Source organism: Hyla sarda, chromosome 8 (genome assembly GCF_029499605.1).
Source record: "Hyla sarda isolate aHylSar1 chromosome 8, aHylSar1.hap1, whole genome shotgun sequence".
Classification (NCBI taxonomy): domain Eukaryota; kingdom Metazoa; phylum Chordata; class Amphibia; order Anura; family Hylidae; genus Hyla; species Hyla sarda.
Window position 1 is genome coordinate 134,474,369 of NC_079196.1, and position 22,736 is coordinate 134,497,104.

The window sequence follows — 22,736 nt, forward strand, 5'->3', positions numbered from 1 at the left end:
AATGGCGTAACTGGACTGCGTAAGATGGCGAATAGTTCATTCGAAGCTATTTAATACTACGCAGCCAGAGTGTTCTCTTTGTGTAAAAATGCCATAATGCAAATCAATATACTGGAAAGTCCTTACAGCAGTTTTTCCAAACCAGGGTGCCTCCAGCTGTTGCAAAACTACAAATCTGGCTTTGGCTGTCCGGCATGCTAGGAGTTGTAATTTTGCTGGAGGCACCCCGGTGGGGAAACACTGCATTGCAGAAATGTACATCTTTAGATAATGTTTTGAAAAATAATTATGGTATCGGTTTGCCTGCACAATAATGTATTTACTCATTTATGTAGCTCATACATTTAAAAAAATAGTACAAGCCCAAGTTAAAATGCAAAAGTAAACTAGCACAGCAATATTTAATCCCTTTAGGGCAGCATGAATGATGGGCAGGCTCCCCTATTAGGGTATTTTCACACAGCGGAATATTCCGCATTGATGTTCTGCTGCAGCAGAGTCCCATTAAATTCATTGGGACTCTGCTGCTTTGTTCACACTGTAGAATTTCCACGGTAGAAATCCTGCTTCCGGCATCCTCAAAAAGAATAGACATTTCTTTGAGATGGTGCATTTCCGAACGCCCGTCAGATTTTTCAAATGTACTGAATGGCCGCATGTGTAGACATTCTGCACAAATTACGCATGTGAACATGGCCTTACAATGGTGATTCACTCTTCAAAGCTGCTGCGTTTTCGAAGAATCATACTTTTAAAACCCTACGAGAACGAGGTTATCGATTCACTGGGCTGGTCCTGGCATCTCCCTACCCCACCAGCCTTTGCATTACCATGTATTACCATATTCTCTCACCCATAACTTTTAACTTTTTCTGTGTGAGGGCTTTGTTTTTTTGTGAGGAGGTCTTTAAATTTAACCCCTCTCCACTGGAAAACATTTTTTTTTAATCAGCTGGTGCCAGAAAGTTAATCAGATTTGTAAATTACTGTATTTATCGGCGTATAACACGCACTTTTTAGGCTAAAATTTTTAGCCTAAAGTCTGTGTGCGTGTTATACGCCGATACACCCCCAGGAGAGGCAGGGGGAGAGAGGCCGTCGCTGCCCGCTTCTCTCCCCCTGCCTTTCCTGGGTTCTAGAGCGCTGCTGTCGGCCCTTCTCACCCCCTGGTTATCGGCGCCGCTGCCCATTCTGTCCCCCTGACTCGGTGCCGGTGCCGATAGCCAGGGGGAGAGAGGCAGCGCCGACAGCCAGGGGGAGAGAAGGGGCAGCGGCACCCATTGCCGGCGCCGCTGCCCCGTTGCCTCCCCCCATCCCCGGTGGCATAATTACCTGAGTCGGGTCCGCGCTGCTGCAGGCCTCCGGAGTGCGTCCCCGGCGTCGTTGCTATGCGCTGAACGGCGCGGCGCATGACGTCAGTGCGCCGCGCCGTGCATAGCAACGACGCTGGGGACGCACGACGGAGGCCTGCAGCAGCGCGGACCCGACTCAGGTAATTATGCCACCGGGGATGGGGGGAGGCAATGGGGCAGCGGCGCCGGCAATTTCACTTGCGATTTGCGCCGATCGCCGACATGGGGGGGTCTGATGACCCCCCTCGGCATTTGCGGGGGGTGCCTGCTGATTGATGTCAGCAGTCAACCCGGGGTATACACGCGCACACACGCACCCTCATTTTACCATGGATATTTGGGTGAAAAAACTTTTTTTACCCAAATATCCTTGGTAAAATGAGGGTGCGTGTTATAGGCCGGTGCGTGGTATACCCCGATAAATACGGTACTTATATTTAAAAATCTTAACCCTTCCAGTACTTATCAGCTGCTATATGTTGCAGACGAAGTTCTTTTCTCTTTGAATTTCCTTTCTGTCTGACCACAGTGCTCTCTGCTGACACCTCTGTCCATGACAGGAGTTGTAGAGCTCTTTGGTCAGACAGAAAGAAAATTCGAAAATAAAAGAACTTCCTGTGGAGCAAATAGCAGCTGATAAGTACTGGAAGGATTAAGATTTTTAAATAGAAGTAATTTACAAAGCTAATTAAAGGAAAATTGAGGCTCGGGATCTTGAATACTGGATAGACATTTATTAATTAATTGTTTAACCCGTACAGGATCTAGGGTGTATGCATACGCCTTCTGTACCTGGGTATTAAGGACCCAGGGCGTACAGGTACGCCTGTGGGAATTCCGGTCCCTGCCGCGCGCCGGGCAGGGATCGGACTGGGTTGACTGCTGACATCAATCAGCAGGCACCCCCCGCAAATGCCGAGGGGGGTCATCAGACCCCCCCATGTCGGCGATCGGCGCAAATCGCAAGTGAAATCGCACTTGCGATTTGCGCAATTCCGGGTCTTACGGGTCACGTGTGACCCTATCACCTACTGTATCTATGGGGAGGTGGCTATTTCGCCACCCCCCCAGGAGAGCTGCTATTGGCTGGACGATCGTCCAGCCAATAGCAGTTGGCAGGGGAGGGGTTAAACTGCATCCTCTGCAGCGCTGACCATTAGCTGGGTTCAGTCAGCGGTCAGACCTGCAAGAGGAGCCAGGGACCCCCCATCTGCACCCATCGGATCGCCTCAGGAGACCCGAAGATCCCCTAGATCAGGGACAGAATCCACCAGAGGCAAAGGTAGGGAAATCCATGTAATAAAGTAAAAAAAAAAAAGTTACAAAAATAAAAAAAATCCCACCCCCTGACCCCCTAATAGGGCTCAAGAGTACGCCACATTTTTTTAGCATGACCCGGGCCCTATTAGGGGTTCAGGGCGCTGCGATTTGACCCCCCCCCCCCCCTTTTTTTTTTTGGCCGCAGCGTTTTGGGTTTTTTCCCCCCCACATAACGGTGTGTGATTACTAATCACACACCGTTATACATAGTTACACCAATCACTCACTACAGGCAGTACTGGAGCGGGGACATCTTCTACTAGGCCCCGCTTTACAGTATGGCCATGACACGTAAGCGGTTCGAGGCTATTTGGAAATGCCTTCATTATGCAGATAATGCGGCATGTCCACCCCGAGGTGATCCCACCTATGACCGATCACTTTGGGGCCAAATTTTTGGAGGCCTACGTACCGCTTAGGGAGCTCTCGGTTGATGAGTCTCTTATCAGTTTTAAGGGGAGACTCATCTTCCGCCAGTATATTCCCTCCAAGCAGTCGCGGTATGGCGTGAAGCTCTATAAACTTTGTGAGAGTACCTCCGGGTACACTCTCAAGTTTAGAGTGTATGAGGGATGAGATTCCCGTATTGAATCTCCAGATTGTTCCCCCACTCTGGGTGTTTAGGGGGAAAATTGTTTGGGACCTTATGCACCCATTGCTGGATAAGGGTTACCACGTGTACATGGACAACTTTTATACCAGCATCCCTCTCTTCACATCCCTTGCCGCCAAATCCACATCCACTTGTGGGACCATGCGGAGAAACCAGAGAGGCCTCCCTCTAAATTTGATCCAGACACCTATTCCCAAGGGTGAGTCCCGTGCCCTTACCTATGAAAACCTGTTGCTGGTCAAGTACAGTGGTCCCTCAAGTTACAATATTAATTGGTTCCAGGACGACCATTGTATGTTGAAACCATTGTATTTTGAGACTAGAACTCTATGGAAATCTGGGAATTGGTTCTGAAGCCCCAAAATGTTCTTCAAAAATATGAAAAAGTGAGGATTAAAGAAAAATAAGTAGATAACTAATATAGATAAAGCAAATCCTTACATATAAAAGTAAGAAAGATCTGCTGGGAGCTGTAAATCACTGCCTATTTCAGTGTTTCCCAAAGAGGGTGCCTCCAGCTGTTGCAAAACTACAACTCCCAGCATGCCCGGACAGCCGAAGGCTGTCCGGGCATGCTGGGAGTTGTAGTTTTGCAACAGCTGGAGGCACCCTCTTTGGGAAACACTGGTCTATGTAGAGGTCAGAAGCTTCTTCAGGGTCCTGTACAGAACACAGAATGTCCTAAAAATAAAAAAATAAAAATAAAAGGAAAATGGAGCTGCCCTCACCTGATGCCCAAAGGAGCAGCTAACCCTGGCACAGGTAAAGAGTACAGAACATGTAATATCTCCCTGTACTGTAGGGGGCACTACCGGACACCAGTCAGTGCATACGCTTCAGTAATACAGGTAAAGAGTAGTACAGAACATGTAATACCTCCCTGTACTGTAGGGGGTGCTACCAGACACCAGTCAGTGCAGGCACTTTAGGAATACAGGGGTTTTACCCGTGAATGCCCATTCTGATAAGTTGGTTCTTCCAGCCATTGACACGTTTCGCAGACTCCATAGCATTGTATGTTGAGTCTGGTTTCAAGTTACATTGGTCCAGAAAAGACCATTGTATGTTGAAACTATTGTATATTGAGGCCATTGTAAGTTGAGGAATCACTGTATAAGGATAAGAGGGATGTCTTTATGCTGACCACTATTCGTGGTAACGGCAGCTCACCTGTCCCTGTGTGAGGTACCACAACAACGGTCCTCAAGCCTGATTGTATTCTGGACTACAATCAGTATATGGGGGGAGTTGATCTTTCTGATCACGTCCTCAAGCCATACATGGCCATGCGGAAAACACAGGTATGGTACAAAAAAGTTGCGGTCTACATGGTACAGGTTGCCATGTACAACTCTTTTGTACTGTACCGGAACACTGGCAGCACAGGGACATACCTCCAGTTCCAAGAAGAAGTCCTAAAGGTCCTGATCCTTGCTGACCGGGAAAGAGCAGGCCGGACTTCCCAAGAAACTGTTCTGGCTCCATAGGCAGCTGTCTAGAAGCTTCAGGCCCCTGACTGCCCTCCGTGACCAGTGAGCAGAGCCAATCTACACCCAGATATGAGGTATGTCCTTACTCCAAATAAATGTATTTACAAATAAATTTTTTTTTGCTGTTCTGGCACTAAATGTGACATGCCCCCCCCCAATTTCAGCAAAATGTGACTCCTTCTCTTCTGAGCATTTTAATGCGCCAGCAGAGCCCTTGACATCCACACATGGGGTATTTCCATACTCAGAAGAGATGGGGTTACACATTTTGGGGGACATTTTCTCTTATTACACCTTTAAAAAATGTAACATTTTAGGAAAAACAGCATTTTAGTAAAAAAAAAAATTTTATTTACACATCCAAAGTCGTCAAACACCTGTGGGGTGTTAAGGCTCACTGTACCCCTTGTTACGTTCCTTGAGGGGTGTAGTTTTCAAAATAGTATGCCATGTGTTTTTATTTTTTATTGTTTTTTTGCTGTTCTGGCACCATAGGGGCTTCCTAAATGCGACATGCCCCCCCCCCCCCCCCCCATTTCTTCAAAATTTGCAAATGTGACTCCTTCTCTTCTGAGCATTGTAATGCGCCTGCAGTGCACTTGACGTCCACACATGGGGTATTTCCATACTCAGAAGAGATAGGGTTAAAAATGTTAGGGGGCATTTTCTCCTATTACCGCTTGTAAAAAAAAAAGTAAAATTTGGTGTGAACGCGCTCCGGGGACTCATTACAAATGGGGTGCCGTGTGCATGATCACGGGCGTCCCCAGCTGTGGGACTCCTGCGATCAGGCATCTTATCCAATATCCTTTGAATAGGGGATAAGATGTGTAAGCACCGGAGTACCCCTTTAAGGACCAGGCCAATTTTATTTTAGCCTCGCCTTATAAACTCCTTTATATTTCCATCTATAGACCCATATAAGGGCTTGTTTTTTTTGCGTGACCAATTGTACTTTGTAATGAAACCTCTCATTTTACCATAAAATGTACGGCGAACCCCCAAAAAAATTTTAGGGAGGAAATTTTAATGAAAACCACAATTTTGCGCATTTTGGAGGGTTTTGTTTTCACACTATACACTTTACGGTAAAAATGACATATGTTCTTTATTCTGTGGGTCAGTACGATTAAAATTATACCCATGGCTAGATACTTTTATATTTTTGTATTGCTTAAAAAAATCTAAAACTTTTTGTACAAAATCAGTAATCTAAAATTGCCCTTTTGACCACCTACAACTTTTTCATTTTTCCATATATAGGGCGGTATGAGGGCTCATTTTTTGTGCTGTCATCTGTACTTTTTATCGATACCACATTTGCAGATATAAAACTTTTAGATCATTTTTTATTTATTATTTTTTTAATAAAATGTTACAAAAAGGCTGTATTTTTGGATTTTTTTATTTTTTACGTTTACGCCATTCACCGTACGGGATGATTAACATTATATTTTGATAGTATGGACATTTTACGCATGCGGCAATACCAAATATGTTTATAAAAAAATATTACGCTTTTTGGAGGTAAAATGGGAAAAACTGACAATTTTTATTGGGGGAGGGGATTTTTCACTTTTTTTTACTTTTTATTTTTAAAATTTTCAACTTTTATTTTACACTTTTTATAGGATTGCTATCTATAGCAATCCTTTGATTGCTAATACTGTTCAGTGCTATGTATAGGACACAGCACTGATCAGTATTATCGGTGATCTTCTGCTCTGGTCTGCTCGATCTCAGACCAGAGCAGAAGACTCCGGGAGATGGCCGGAGCCAGGTGAGGGGACCTCCGGCCGCCATGCTCGATGACTGGATTGCCGCGGCAGCGCTGTTGGCGATCCGATCATCCATTGAAAGTACCGCACTGCCCCAGATGCCATGATCTGTATTGATCACGGCATCTGAGTGGTTAATGCCCATTATCTGCGGGACCCCGGCTGCTACTATAGGAGCCTCTCCTATTTTCTATATATTGCTATTTATATTTTTACCCAAGGAGATCGTGCTCTATCATCTAGACACCATGAATATATGGACACATATGGCGAAAAAACAGCATAACATAGAAACATTTGAATTTTCAGATACAGTTCTAATCACAAACACACCGACTAATAGTACACATCCACAAAAAATAATCTCTGAAACATTCAGGGAGCTCAAACACTACTTAGTTAAAAATTTAAAGCTAAAATGGGAGATTAGAACATTAAACCATATAATTGATACTCAACACATACCAAAAGGCTTAACTGTCTACAAGACTCCAACTGGAGATTTGGACAGTGAAAGCTTTAATCAGAAATGGAATACTTTATTTAAACAAGCATCCTTAGATGCTACTAAACTAGTAGTAGAAAGAAGACAAGAAATGCTTATAGAAATTGATTCTAAAATTGCAACTATACATACTACTATATAGTCATTTGAACAAACAACAGATTTTTTTAAATATCAGGAAGCCCTATGCAAAAAATTGGACTCAATAGAAAATGAATTTATAACAAGGAAAACAAAAAAAACAACTATGGAATATTAATAAACAAATAAAAGATCACGAAAATTCATTCACTAGAACCAGTGATCAAACTACCACATATAATATAACCACAAGCAATAGATATTCTGCCCTCTCAACTGATAACCATTTTTTAGAAGGGACCCCCCCCCCCCCCCACACACACACACACACAGGCACCCATCTCATACACCCCCCCAGCCATGCACAGCCCTCATTATCCCAAATCCACCTACAATTCCCAACATCCAAAGAGAACACATTACCCACACCCCAGACGCAATCCCAGTCCCTATCAATCCAGTCCCCATCCAAAATATCACTCAAACAACAATTGGAGGAACCCCAACCACTACTCTACGCACAAATCATATCCAAACCACCAGCATTATATCCAACACAACCAGAAATGTCACAATCCGAACACTTACAATCAAGCCAATATTCCACTGACCACTCCACTTCCCACACAATCCATGGCACCCAGGAAAACGATTCAGACAGTGGAAACCATAGCCGAAGTTCACCCCACACCCCAACCATTTCCAATACCAAAAAAAGAGAATACGTAGAGGACGCAATAGAAATAATAGATCAGCCCAGGCCCAAAGTAACCTGGACATAAATACAGACTCAACAGATGATTCAGTATTTAACCCCTTAAGGACACAGGGCGTATCCATACACCCCCGCTTCCAAGTCCTTAAGGACACAGGGCGTATGGATACGCCCTGCGCATTTCCGGCCCCAGCTGCTAGCTGGAGCGGAGCCGGTGCCGGATGCCTGCTGAAATCGTTCAGCAGGCATCCCGGCATATTGCCCAGGGGGGTCATTATGTCCCCCCATGTCGGCGATGGCCGCAGATCGCTGGACAATTCAGTCCAGCGATCTGCGGCGGATTCCGGGTCAATCGGGTCTCCATTGACCCGGTGACCCGGACGGCCCCAAACAGCCATAGCCAGCAGGGGTGAGGTGGCACTGGTGCCACCTCACGATCGCCCTGATTCGTCGGCCGGTTTCCCGGCCGACCAATCAGGACGCCTGCTGCGGGAAGACCACGGGTGCTGGGGACCCCGATCCCCGGCGTCCCTGTTCGGATCGCTGCCCCAGGAGCGGCGGCGGCGAGGGACTGACCGGCGCGGCGGCAGCGTGGATCTGCAGTTGGAGGTGAGTGACAGCCTCCTACTGTTGCTTAGCAACAGCTCCCAGCATGCAAAAAGGGCATGCTGGGAGCTGTAGTTATGCAACAGCAGGAGGCAGACCACCACAACTCCCAGCATTCCCTTATGGGCATGCTGGGACTTGTAGTTTTGCAACAGCTGGAGGCACATGCTAAAGTGCATGCTGGGAGTTGTAGTGGTGCATCTGCTGGTTGCATAACTACAACTCCCAGCATGCCCGTTGGCTGTCGGTGACTGCTGAGAGTTGTAGTTTTGCAACAGCTGGAGGCACACTGGTTGTGAAACACTGAGTTAAGTAGCAAACCAGTGTGTCTCCAGCTGTTGCATAAATACAATCCCCAGCCAAAGTAGTATGCCTCCAGCTGTTGCATAACTACAAGTCCCAGCATGCCCTTCTGCTGTCCGTACATGCTGGGGGTTGTAGCTTTTGCAACAGCTGAAGGCACACTGGTTGCAAAACACTGAGTTTGTTACCAAACTCTGTGTTTCACAACCAGTGTGCCTCCAGCTGTTGCAAAACTGCAACTCCCAGCATGCACTGATAGACCGTACAAGCTGGGAGTTGTAGTTTTGCAACAGCTGGAAGTATTTCCCCCCCCCCCCCCCCCCCCCCCCCAATGTGAATGTACAAGGTACACTCACACGGGCGGAGGTTTACAGTAAGTATCCGGCTGCAAGTTTGTGCTGCGGCAAATTTTCTGCCGCAGCTCAAACTGCCAGCGTGAAACTACTGTGAACCCCTGCCCGTCCGACTGTACCCTAAAAACACTACACTAACACAAAATAAAATAAAAGGTAAAAAACACTACATGTACACATACCCCTACACAGCCCCCCTCCCCTCCCCAATAAAAATGAAAAACATCTGGTACGCCACTGTTTCCAAAACAGAGCCTCCAGCTGTTGCAAAATAACTACTCCCAGAATTGCCAGATAGCCACTGACTGTCCAGGCATGCTGGGAGTTTTGCAACAGCTGGAGGCTCCATGTTTTGGAATCACTGGCATAGAATACCCCTATGTCCACCCCTATGCAAATCCCTAATTCAGGCCTCAAATGCGCATGGCGCTCTCACTTTGGAGCCCTGTCGTATTTCAAGGCAACAGTTAAGGGTCACATATGGGGTATCGCCGTACTCGGGAAAAATTGTGTTACAAATTTTTGGGGGTATTTTCTGCTATTACCCTTTTTAAAAATGTAAAAAAAAATTTTTAAAAGCCGTCGAATTTGATCTGAGAAAAATTAAAAATCCAAAATGAACGTGGGGAAACATCACACTGGTTGAAATATCGGCCATTAAGCAGCTACAACAGGACCTATCTATCACTATTATGCCAGCCGACAAAGGAGGTGGAATTGTAGTGATGGACACAACTTCCTATACAACCGAATGCATATCTTGCCAACTCAACGACACAACCACCTACATGAAATTAAGAGGAGACCCAACTTCACAATTTTCAGCCGAGTTAAACAATTTATGTATGAACCCAAAGGAAATGGGCATTTTGTCCAAATAAGAATTTCATTATATTACAGGATCACACAAACGCATTCCAGTATTTTTTACTATACCTTAAATACATAAAAACTCAAAACAACCCCCAGGCCGACCCATAGTGTCTAGCATTGGCTCACTGCGAATCTCTCTCAATATATTGATCAGATACTACAACCTTATGTCAAAATCACTCCATCATATTTGCGTGACAATACCCAAATTATCCAAATTGTTGAAAATATTAAGTGAGACACATCATGGCATCTGGGAACTCTTGACGTAAGCTCCCTTTACACTATTATAAATCACGAACAGGGCATAGCAGCCATTCGTAATACATTAGAAGGTCATGCAGACCTACAAGCAGAACAAATTAATTTTATATTAGATGGCATCAATTTTATTTTAACCCATAATTATTTTAAATTTGATACAGATTTTTATTTACAAATTAACGATACCGCGATGGGCACCAGGTTCGTCCCCAGCTACGTCAAGCTTTTTATGGCAAATTGGGAATATACCACCATTAACCTACAGCTGGTGTCCTGGTAACATTACATAGACCATATCTTTTTTTATATGGCGGGGCACTAAAACAAATTTAGACAATTTTATTACATCAATTAATACCAATAATGTTAACCTTAACCCCTTCAGGACCAAGCCCATTTTGGCCTTAAGGACCAGAGCGTTTTTTGCACATCTGACCACTGTCACTTTAATCATTAATAACTCTGGAATGCTTTTAGTTATCATTCTGATTCCGAGATTGTTTTTTCGTGACATATTCTACTTTAACATAGTGGTAAATTTTTGTTGATACTTGCATCCTTTCTTGGTGAAAATCCGTAAATTTGATGAAAAATTTGAAAATTTTGCATTTTTCTAACTTTGAAGCTTTAAGGAAAATGGATATTACGAATACATTTTTTTTGGTTCACATATACAATATGTCTACTTTATGTTTGCATCATAAAATTGATGAGTTTTTACTTTTGGAAGACACCAGAGGGCTTCAAAGTTCAGCAGCAATTTTCCGATTTTTCACAAGATTTTCAAACTCGATATTTTTCAGGGACCAGTTCAGGTTTGAAGTGGATTTGAAGGGTCTTCATATTAGAAATACCCCATAAATGAACCCATTATAAAAACTACACCCCCAAAAGGATTTAAAATGACATTCAGTCAGCGTTTTAACCCTTTAGGTGTTTCACACGAATAGCAGCAAAGTGAAGGAGAAAATTCACAATCTTCATTTTTTACACTCACATGTTCTTGTAGACTCAATTTTTTTATTTTTACAAGGGATAAAAGGAGAAAATTTTTACTTGGATTTGTAGCCCAATTTCTCTCGAGTAAGCACATACCTCATATGTCTATGTAAAGTGTTCGGCGGGCGCAGTAGAGGGCTCAGAATGGAAGGAGCGACAAGGGGATTTTGGAGAGTATGTTTTTCTGAAATGGTTTTTGGGGGGCATGTTGCATTTAGGAAGCCCTTATGGTGCCAGAACAGCAAAAAAAAAAAAAAAAACACATGGCATACCATTTTGGAAACTAGACCCCTCGGGGAATGTAACATGGGATAAAGTGAGCCTTTATACCCACAGGTGTTTCACGACGTTTGCAAATGTAAAAAAAAATAATTTTTTTTACCTAAAATGCTTGTTTTCCCAAAAATTTTACATTTTTAAAAAGGGTAAAAGCAGAAAATACCCCCCAAAATTTGTAACACAATTTCTCCCGAGTACGGTGATACCCCATATGTGACCCTTAACTGTTGCCTTGAAATACGACAGGGCTCCAAAGTGAGAGCGCCATGCGCATGTGAGGCCTACATTAGGGACTTGCATAGGGGTGGACATAGGGGAATTCTACGCCAGTGATTCCCAAACAGGGTGCCTCCAGCTGTTGCAAAACTCCCAGCATGCCTGGACAGTCAACGGCTGTTCGACAATACTGGGAGTTGTTGTTTTGCAACAGCTGGAGGCTCTGTTTTGGAAACAGTGGCGTACCAGATGCTTTCATTTTTATTGGGGAGGGGAGGGGGGCTGTGTAGGGGTATGTGTATATGTAGTGTTTTTTTACCTTTTATTAGATTTTTTGTTAGTGTAGTGTTTTTAGGGTACAGTTGCACGGGCGGGGGTTCACAGTAGTTTCTCGCCGGCAGTTTGAGCTGCGGCAGAAAATTTGCCGCAGCTCAGACTTGCAGCCAAATACTTGCTGTAAACCTCCGCCCATGTGAGTGTACCCTGTACATTCACATTGGGGGGGGGGGGGGGACATCCAGCTGTTGCAAAACTACAACTCCCAGCATGCGCTGACAGACTGTACATGCTGAGAGTTGAGAAGGAGAAAATGTATACTTGTATGTGTAACCCAATTTCTCTCGAGTAAGCACATACCTCATATGTCTATTTAAAGTGTTCGGCGGGCGCAGTAGAGGGCTCAGAAGCGAAGGAGCGACAAGGGGATCTTGGAGAGTATGTTTTTCTGAAATGGTTTTTGGGGGGCATGTCGCATTTAGGAAGCCTCTATGGAGCCAGAACAGCAAAAAAAAAAAAAAAAACACATGGCATACCATTTTGGAAACTAGACCCCTTGAGGAACATAACAAGGAATAAAGTGAGCCTTAATACCCCACAGGTGTTTCACGACTTTTGCTTATGTAAAAAAAAAAAAAAAAATGTTTTCACTAAAATGTCTGTTTTCCCCCAAATTTCACATTTTTTAAAGGTTAATAGCAGAAAAGACCCCCCAAAATTAGTAACCCCATCTCTTCTGAGTATGGAAGTACCCCATAAGTGGATCTGAAGTGCACTGCGGGCAAACTACAATGCTCAGAAGAGAAGGCATCATATTTGGCTTTTTGAGATCAAATTTTGCTCGGGGGGCATGTCGCATTTAGGAAGCCCCTATGGTGCCAGGACAGCAAAATTTTTCATTTTCACGGACCACTGTTCCAAAGATCCGTCAGGCACCTGTGGAGTGTAAATTCTCACTGCACCCCTTATTACATTCCGTGATGGGTGTAGTTTCCAAAATGGGGTCACATGTGGGTGTGTTTTTTTTTTTTGCGTTTGTCAGAACCGCTGTAACAATCAGTCACCCCTGTGCAAATCACCTCAAATGTACATGGCGCACTCTCCCTTCTGGGCCTTGTTGTGCGCCCCCAGAGCACTTTGCGCCCACATATGGGGTATCTCCGTACTCGGGAGAAATTGCATTACAAATTTTGGGGGGGCGTTTTTCCCTTTTACCTCTTGTGAAAATTAAAAGTATAGGGCAACACCAGCATGTTAGTGTAAACATTTTTATTTTTGTACACTAACATGCTGGTGTAGACCCCAACTGTTCCTTTTCATAAGGGGTAAAAGGAGAAAAAGCCCCCCAAAATTGTATAGTGTACGTGTATATGTGGTGTTTTACTCTTTATTTTATGTTAGTGTAGTGTAGTGTTTTTAGGTTGCATTCACACTGGAGGCAGATTACACTGAGTCTCCCGCTAGGAGTTTGAGCTGCGGCGGAAAATTTGCCGCAGCTCAAACTGGGAGTTGTAGTTTTGCAACAGCTGGAGGAACACTGGTTGGAAAACCTTGAGTTAGGTTCTATGACCTAACTCAGTATTTTCCAACCAGTGTGCCTCCAGCTGTTGCAAAACTACAACTCCCAGCATGTACTGATTGCGGAAGGGCATGCTGGGTGATGTAGTTATGCCACGGCTGGAGACACGCAAGTACAACTCCCAGCATGCCAAGACAGCCTTATGCTGTTCCTGAATGCTAGGAGCTGTAGTTTTGAAAAATTAAGAGGGGTTCAGGTTGTAAATCACTGTCCAGTGGTCTCTAAACTGTGGCCCTCCAGATGTTGCAAAACTGCAACTCGCAGCATGCCCAGACAGCAAACTGCTGTCTGGGCATGCTGAGAGTTGTAGTTTTGCAACATCTGGAGGGCTACAGTTTGAGACCACTGCATAGTGATCTACAACCTGAACCCCTCTAAATATTGCAAAACTACAAGTCCCAGCATGCCCACACAGCAAACAGCTGTCTGGGCATGCTGGGAGTTGTAGTTTTGCAACATTTGGTGGGCCACGGTTTAGAGACCACTGTAAACTGTGGCCCTCCGGATGTTGCTAGGCAACAACTCACCTGGCAGGACCCGGATGAATTGCTGCCACACGTACATGTACGCCCGTGGGAATTTCGGTCCCTGCCACGCGACGGGCGGGGACTGGACCAGGGTGACTGCTGATATCGATCAGCAGGCACCCCGCGCAAATGCCCAGGGGGGTCATCAGACCCTCCCATGTCGGCAAATCGCAGGTGAATTCACACCTGGGTTTTGGGCAATTCCGGGTCATAAGGGTCACTTTTCTATACTTTTCTGAACTATCACTGTTTATCAACAGTATTACCCTTGTTCCGATAAATTACACCTTTATATTGTATATTTATTACACAAAATCTGACTATTTGGTTACTCAATAATAGAGGCAGACAACAGTGACACCTTTTCCATGTTTTCCACACCATCCCAATTTTTTCCTATGTTATCTTAAACCCTCCCATTTTTTTGTGTTACCTAACTGAATTTTAAACCCTCCCATTTTTTTCTGTGTTATCTAACTGAATTTTAAACCCTCCCATTAAAGGAGGAGCTACGTATATATATATATATATATATATATATATATATATATATATATACCTCACAGTACTCACCTTGGAACACATCTTAAAGCTGCTGAAGAAAAGTCCTATGGAGGACTTGAAACGCGTCCAGCTCCGCTACTAACGCCACATATATCCAGCCTCTATATTGAAATACAGCTATTGCGCTTATACGGCATCCGCTAAGCCCCAGGTACTTATGCGCATTGCCACGGCCACGAGGACGCCCATACCCTCTGACCGCATCAGGGATTACCTTTACAGCCTCAAAAAAACTGGAACTTTCATTATTGCTGTAACTTCTCAGACGGCTGAGTCTCTATCAGCATATGCCACACATAATAGGACCGTGAATTTGAACATTCTCTCCGCGCATTCTACGCAATTTGGAAAAATTCACGGCTCATCAAAGTGCAGCAGTCCCCATAATTGAAGCCCACTATCACCACTATCCATATGAGATGGCCGAGTCTCTAAGTAGCGATCTATCCTTCAGCTCTTCAGTACTGCAAATATACTTAACATTGCTACTGTTTGCTCATAAACACTGCTAGTATACCAGACATTGCTACATTGTTACCATGCAATAATTGTTACATTGTGGCCAACGGATACCACTCATTCTACAAACAGCGCATTGAACAGTACAATTTTGCACTTTACATATTCGTTTCTATTAACCCCTTAAGAAATAAGTACGTCCCGGACGTCCTTGGTCCTGCTCCCGTGATATAACGCGGGGTTACACGGTAACCCCGCATCATATCACGGCGGGCCCGGCGTCATAGTGAAGCCGGGACCCGCCGCTAATAGCGCGCAGCGCCGATCGCGGCGCCGCGTGCTGTTAACCCTTTAGCCGCGTGCTCAGAGCTGAGCCACGCGGCTAAAAGCGAAAGTGAAACCATTCCGGTTAACTCAGTGGGCTGTTCGGGATAGCTGCGGCGAATTCGCGGCATCCCGAACAGCTTACAGGACAGCGGGAGGGCCCCTACCTTCCTCCTCGCTGTCCGATCGCCGAATGACTGCTCAGTGCCTGAGATCCAGGCATGAGCAGTCATGCGGCAGAATCATCGATCACTGTTTCCTATGAGAAACCAGTGATCAATGATAAAGATCAGTGTGTGCAGTGTTATAGCTCCCTATGGGAGCTATAACACTGCAAAAAAAAAGTGAAAAAAAATTGAATGAATATCATTTAAAGTTTGAATCACCCCCCTTTTCCGATAAAAAAAAAAAAACACAGTGTAAATAAAAATAAACATATATGGTATCATCGCGTGTGGAAATGTCCGAATTATAAAAATATATAATTAATTAAACTGCTTGGTCAATGGCGTGCGCGCAAAAAAATTCCAAAGTCCAAAATAGTGCATTTTTGGTCACTTTTTATATCATTTAAAAATGTCAATAAGTCCTATCAATGCAAAAATGGTACCGTTAAAAACTTCAGATCACGGCGCAAAAAATTAGCCCTCATACCGCCCCATACACGGAAAAATAAAAAGTTATAGGGGTCAGAAGTTGACAATTTTAAACGTATTAATTTTCCTGCATGTAGTTATGATTTTTTCCAGAAGTACGACAAAATCAAACCTATATAAGTAGGGTATCATTTTAATCGTATGGACCTACAGAATAAAGATAAGGTGTCATTTTTACCGAAAAATGTACTACGTAGAAACGGAAGCCCCCAAAATTTACAAAACTGCGTTGTTTTTTTCTATTTTTTCGCACAATGATTTTTTTTCCCGTTTCACCGTAGATTTTTGGGCAAAATGACTAAGTAGAATTGGTGGCGCAAAAAATAAGCAATCATATAGATTTTTAGGTGCAAAATTGAAAAAGTTATGATTTTTTAAAGGCAAGGAGCAAAAAACGAAAATGCAAAAATGGAAAAAACCCTTGTCCTTAAGGGGTTAAAAAGACATGTGCACCACTATTTTATTCTTACAGGCTGGAATATCCACAGACATGTGGCTTTTATATTGATTGTATTTTATTACATATTTTTATATTATAATGTATTCTATGCTATCTATGTAATTTTATAAAAAAATTTTATTGTATTTTGTGTCCCCGCTGTCCCACAAGGCCATGTGCACATTACATATTTTAAACAATTAATTTATAAATGTCTATCCAGTATTCAAGATCCTGAGCCTCAATTTTCCTTTTAATCACTTTACTTTCCGACACCGTGGGTATAGGTGCCATTTGAGTTGCTCGGATCAAGGTAACTAGCAGATAGGAGCCTCTCCTATTTTCTATATATTGCTAATTTACAAATCTGTTTAACTTTCTGGCACCAGTTGATAAAAAAAAAAAAAAGGTTTTCCAGTGGAGTACCCTTTAACCTGTTCAGGACCCAGGGCGTACAGGTACGTCCTGACACCCTGGTACGTAAGGACCCAGGACATACATGTACGCCCGTGGGAATTTCGGTCCCCGCCACGCGCCGGGCAGGGACTGGACCAGGGTGACGGCTGATATCGATCAGCAGGCACCCCGCGCAAATGCCCAGGGGGGTCATCAGACCCTCCCATGTCAGCAAATCGCAGCAAATCGCAGGTGAATTCACACCTGGGATTTGCGCAATTCTGGGTCATGCGGGTCTATGGTGACCCGGAAAATAAGGGGGATCGGGTTTGTCCAAGACACCCCCAGTCCCCCTGAAGGGATAGGAGCGAGGTAGCAGGGGTGCCACCCCTCCTATCCCTGCTATTGGTTGTATAGACGCGACGACCAATAGCAGATCGGGGGCGCGGGGGGGTTAACTTTTGGTTTCCCCGCTCTGCTCACCCACTGTAGGCGGGGAAGAACGGGGAAACCGACAGAGGACCGGCGACGAAGTCCACTTACCCATCCGTGGCAGCGGAGCGACGATCGGTGACGGAGATCAGCGGAAGAAGAGGACGGTGATGCAGCTCCCTGAATCCTACGGAAGCCGGTAAGTTGCCTAGCAACATCTAGAGGGCGTAGTTTGAGACCACTGTACAGTGGTCTCTAAACTGTAGCCCTCCAGATGTTGCAAAACTACAACTCCTGGCATGCCCAGACAGCTGTTTGGACATGCTTGGATTTGCAGTTTTGCAACAGCTGGAGGGCTACAGTTTGAGACCACTGTACAGTGGTCTCTAAACTGTAGCCCTCCAGATCTTGCAAAACTACAACTCCTAGCATGCCCACACAGCTGTTTGCTGTCTGGGCATGCTGGGATTTGTAGTTTTGCAACATCTGAAAGGCCACAGTTTGGAGATCACTGTGCAGTGGTCTCTAAACTGTATCTCTTCAGATGTTGCAAAACTGCAAATCCCAGCATGCCCAGACAGCAAACAGCTGTCTCGGCATGCTGGGAGTTGTACAGGGTCGGCCATTTATATGGATACACCTTAATAAAATGGGAATGGTTGGTGATATTAACTTCCTGTTTGTGGCACATTAGTATACGTGAGGGGGGAAACTTTTCATGATGGGTGTTATGGTGGCCATTTTGAAGTCGGCCATTTTGAATCCAACTTTTGTTTTTTCAATAGGAAGAGGGTCATGTGACACATCAAACTTATTGGGAATTTCACAAGAAAAACAATGATGTGCTTGGTTTTAACGTAACCTTATTCTTTCATTAGTTATTTACAAGTTTCTGACTACTTATAAAATGTGTACAATGTGCTGCCCATTGTGTTGGATTGTCAATGCAACTCTCTTCTCCCACTCTTCACACACTGATAGCAACACTGCAGGAGAAATGCTAGCAAAGGCTTCCAGTATCCGTAGTTTCAGGTGCTGCACATGTCGGATCTTCACAGCATAGACAATTGCCTTCATATGACCCCAAAGATAAAAGTCTAAGGGGGTCAGATCGGGAGACCTTGGGGGCCATTCAACTGGCCCACAACGACCAATCCACTTTCCAGGAAACGGTTCATCTAGGAATGCTCGGACCTGACATCCATAATGTGGTGGTTACCATCTTGCTGGAAAAACTCAGGGAACATGCCAGCTTCAGAGCATGAAGAGGGAAACACATCATCATGTAGCAATTTCGCATATCCAGTGGCCTTGAGGGTTCCATTGATGAAGAATGACCCCACTATCTTTGTACCCCATATACCACACCATACCATCAATTTTTGTGTTCCAACAGTCTTGGAGAGATCTATCCAATGTGGGTTAGTGGCAGACCAATAGCGGTGGTTTTGTTTGTTAACTTCACCATTCACATAAAAGTTTACCTCATCACTGAACAAAATCTTCTGCGTAAACTGAGGGTCCTGTTCCAATTTTTGTTTTGCCCATTCTGCAGCACCTGAAACAGATACTGGAAGCCTGTGCTAGTATTTCTCCTGCGGTGTTGATATCAGTGTTTGATGAGTGAGAGAAGAGGGTTGCATTGACAATCCAAAACAATGGGCAGTACATTGAACACATTTTATAAGTGGTCAGAAACTTGTAAATAACTCATTAAAGAATAAAGTTACGTTAAAACCAAGCACATCATTGTTTTTCTTGTGAAATTCCCAATAAGTTTAATGTGTCACATGACCCTCTTCCTATTGAAAAAACTAAAGTTGGATTCAAAATGGCCAACTTCAAAATGGCCACCATGGTCACCACCCATCTTGAAATGTTTCCCCCCTCACATATACTAATGTGCCACAAACAGGTTAATATCACCAACCATTCCCATGGTATATCCATATAAATGTCCCACCCTGTAGTTACGTACCTCCAGCTGTTGCATAACTACATCTCCCAGCATGCCCTTCGGCGATCAGTACATGCTGGGAGTTGTACTTTTGTAACAGCGCAGAGGCACACTGGTTGGTAAATACTGAGTTGGGTAACAGAACCTAACTGGAGGTTTTCCAACCAGTGTGCCTCCAGCTGTTGCAAAAGTACAACTCCCAGCATGCACGTACATGCTCGGAGTTGTAGTTTTTAAAAAGCTGGAGGTTTTCTAAAGTATGTACAGGATACATTCACACGGGCAGGTTTACAGTAAGTTTCTTGAAGCTTGAGCTGCGGCAAGTTTTTCGCCGCAGCACAAACTCCTAGCGGGAAACTCACCATAACCTGCCAGTGAGAATGTACCCTAAAAACACTACACTAACACATAATAAAGGGTAAAACACTACATATACACCCCCTTACACTGTCCCCCCTCTTCCCCCCCCCCCCAATGAAAATGAAAAAAATATTGTACGGCAGTGTTTCCAAAATGGAGCCTCCAGCCACTGACTGTCCAGGCATGCTGGAGTTTAGGAGTTAGGCACCCTGTTTGGGAATCACTGGAGTAGAATACCCCTATGTCCACCCCTATGCAATCAGTAATTTAGTCTTCAAATGCGCATGGTCGCTCTCTTACTTCAGAGCCCTGTCGTATTTCAAGGAAACAGTTTAGGGACACATATGGGGTATTTCCGTACTCGGGATAAATTGCACTACACATTTTGGGGGTCTTTTTCTCCTTTTACCCCTTATGAAAAGGAAAAGTTGGGGGTTACACCAGCCTGTTAGTGTAAAAAAAAAAAAAAATTACACTAACATGCTGGTGTTGCCCCATACTTTTTATTTTCACAAGCGGTAAAAGGAAAAAAAAAAAAAGACCCCTAAAATTTGTAATGCAATTTCTCCTGAGTACGGAAATACCCCATATGTGGGCGTAAAATGCTCTGCGGACGCACAACAAGGCTCAGGAGTGAGAGCGCACTATGTACATTTGAGACCTGAATTGGTGATTTGCACAGGGGTGGCTGATTTTACAGCGGTTCTGACGTAAACGCAAAAAAACAAATACCCACATGTGACCCCATTTTGGAAACTACACCCCTCATGGAATGTAACAATGGGTATAGTGAGCCTTAACACCCCACAGGTGTTTGACGAATTGTCGTTAAATTTGGATGGGAGAATGAAAAAATAAAAATTTTCACTAAAAGGCTGGTGTTACCCTAAAGTTTTCATTTTCACAAGGGAAAATAGGAAAAAAGCCCCCAAAATTTGTAACCCCATTTCTACTGAGTAAGAACATACCCCATATATGGATGTAAAGTGCTATGTGGGCGAACGACAATGCTCAGAAGAGAGAGAGCACCATTGGGATTTTGAAGAGAAAATGTGTCCGTAATGGAAGGCCACGTGTGTTTACAAAGCCTCCATAGTGCCAGAACAATGGACCCCCCCCCACATGTGTCCCCATTTTGGAAACAACACCCCTCACATAATGTAATAAGGGGCACAGTGAGCATTTACGCTCCACAGGTGTTTGGCAGATTTCTGGAACAGTGGTCCGTGAAAATGAAAAATTTAATTTTTCATTTGCACAGCCCACTGTTCCAAAGATCTTTCAAATGCCAGTGGGGTGTTAATACTCACTGCACCCCTTATTAAATTCTGTGAGGGGTGTAGTTTCCAAAATGGGGTCACATGTGGGGGGTCCACTGTTCTGGCACCAAGGGGAGCTTTGTAAATGCACATGGCCCCTGACGCTCCTCCTCTTCTGAGTATTGTAGTGCGCCAGCAGAGCACTTGATGTCCACACATGGAGTAATTCCATACTCAGAAGAAATGGGGTTACAAATTTTGGGGGTAATTTTTTCCTATTACCTCTTGTACAAACGAAAAATTTGGGGAAAAACCTGCATTTTAGTGAAATTTTTTTTTCATTTACACATCCAAATTTAACAAAAAGTTGTGAAACACCTGTGAGGTGTTAAGGCTCACTATACACCTAGTTACGTTCCTTGAGGGGTGTAGTTTCCAAAATAGTATGCAATGTGTTTTATATTTTTTGCTGTGCTGGCACCATAGGGGCTTCCTAAATGCGACATGCCCACCAAAAATCATTTCAGCAAAATTTGCTTTCCAAAAGCCAAATGTGAAAGGGTTAACAAACTTTTGAATGTCATTTTGAATACTATGAGGGGTGCAGTTTTTATAATGGGGTCATTTATGGGGTATTTCTAATAAGAGGGCCCTTCAAATCCACTTCAAAACTGAACTGGTCCCTGAAAAATTTCGATTTTAAAAATTTTGTGAAAAATTTGAAAATTGCTGCTATACTTTGAAGCCCTCTGATGTCTTCTAAAAGTAAAAACATGTCAACTTAATGATGCAAACATAAGGTAGACATATTATATTTGTGAATCAATATATAATTTATTTGGAATATCCACTTCCCTTATAAGCAGAGAGCTTCAAAGTAAAAAAAAAAGCTAAATTTTCAATTTTTTTAATCAAATTTTGGAATTTTTCACCAAGAAATGATGCAAGTATCGACAAAATATTACCACTAATATAAAGTAGAATATGTCACGAAAAAACAATCTCGGAATCAGAATGAAATTAAAAGCATCCCATAGTTATTAATGCTTAAAGTGACAGTGGTCAGATGTGCAAAAAATGAACGGGTCCTATACTGAAAATTGTCTGGGGTTAACACCTTAACGACCATGGACGTGTATACACGTCCAGGCAGGATGCACGTTCTCTCACCAGGACGAATATACACCTTCATGGTTCTCGTGGGTGCTGCCCAGTGCAGCCACAAGATCGTGGCAGGCACTCGGCTGTAACACACAGCCGGGACCCTGTTGCACTGCCAGGACCAAAGTAAGACTAAATTTAGTGAGTTAATTTGTTTTCTCTTACTCTCCTCAGCAGCACAATCTGGGGTGTCTCCGCCCCTGTGAGCTAATTAGGACCGGGGATTTTTTAATGAAATCAAATTAAAATCATAGGTACCTCCCATACAATGACTATAAAGCGCCCTGCTCACATCAGGACAGTGAGTAAATTATGAAGTACCAAAAAACTAACTAGGGAGGGTAGCTTGTTCTGCTGAGGAGACTAAGGGAACACAAATTAACTTACTAAATTTAGTCTTCCCTAGTGTCCCTCAGCAGCACAATGTGGGGATCTAGCAAGAATAACCCCTAGGGGGGGCACTTCTGTATAATAGAATTTAAAATGGTCTTAGCGAAAAAGGTTTCACTAGACAGGAAAGTGTCTACCCTATAATGTTTAAGAAATGTCAAGGGAGAGCTCCAAGTTGCTGATTGACATATCTGTTCCAGAGGAACAGAA

General features: G+C 43.8%; 1 long non-coding RNA gene across 2 annotated transcripts in view; it reads left to right on the forward strand.

Moving 5' to 3' along the window:
* The first annotated feature begins 3,914 nt into the window (after nucleotides 1-3,914).
* LOC130285141 (uncharacterized) overlaps nucleotides 3,915-22,736 on the forward strand; it is a 32,617-nt gene continuing 13,795 nt past the window's right edge. For both annotated transcript variants that reach the window (XR_008847266.1, XR_008847265.1), the window contains exon 1: nucleotides 3,915-4,849. This is a non-coding gene — a long non-coding RNA (uncharacterized LOC130285141). The remainder of the gene's footprint in view (nucleotides 4,850-22,736) is intronic.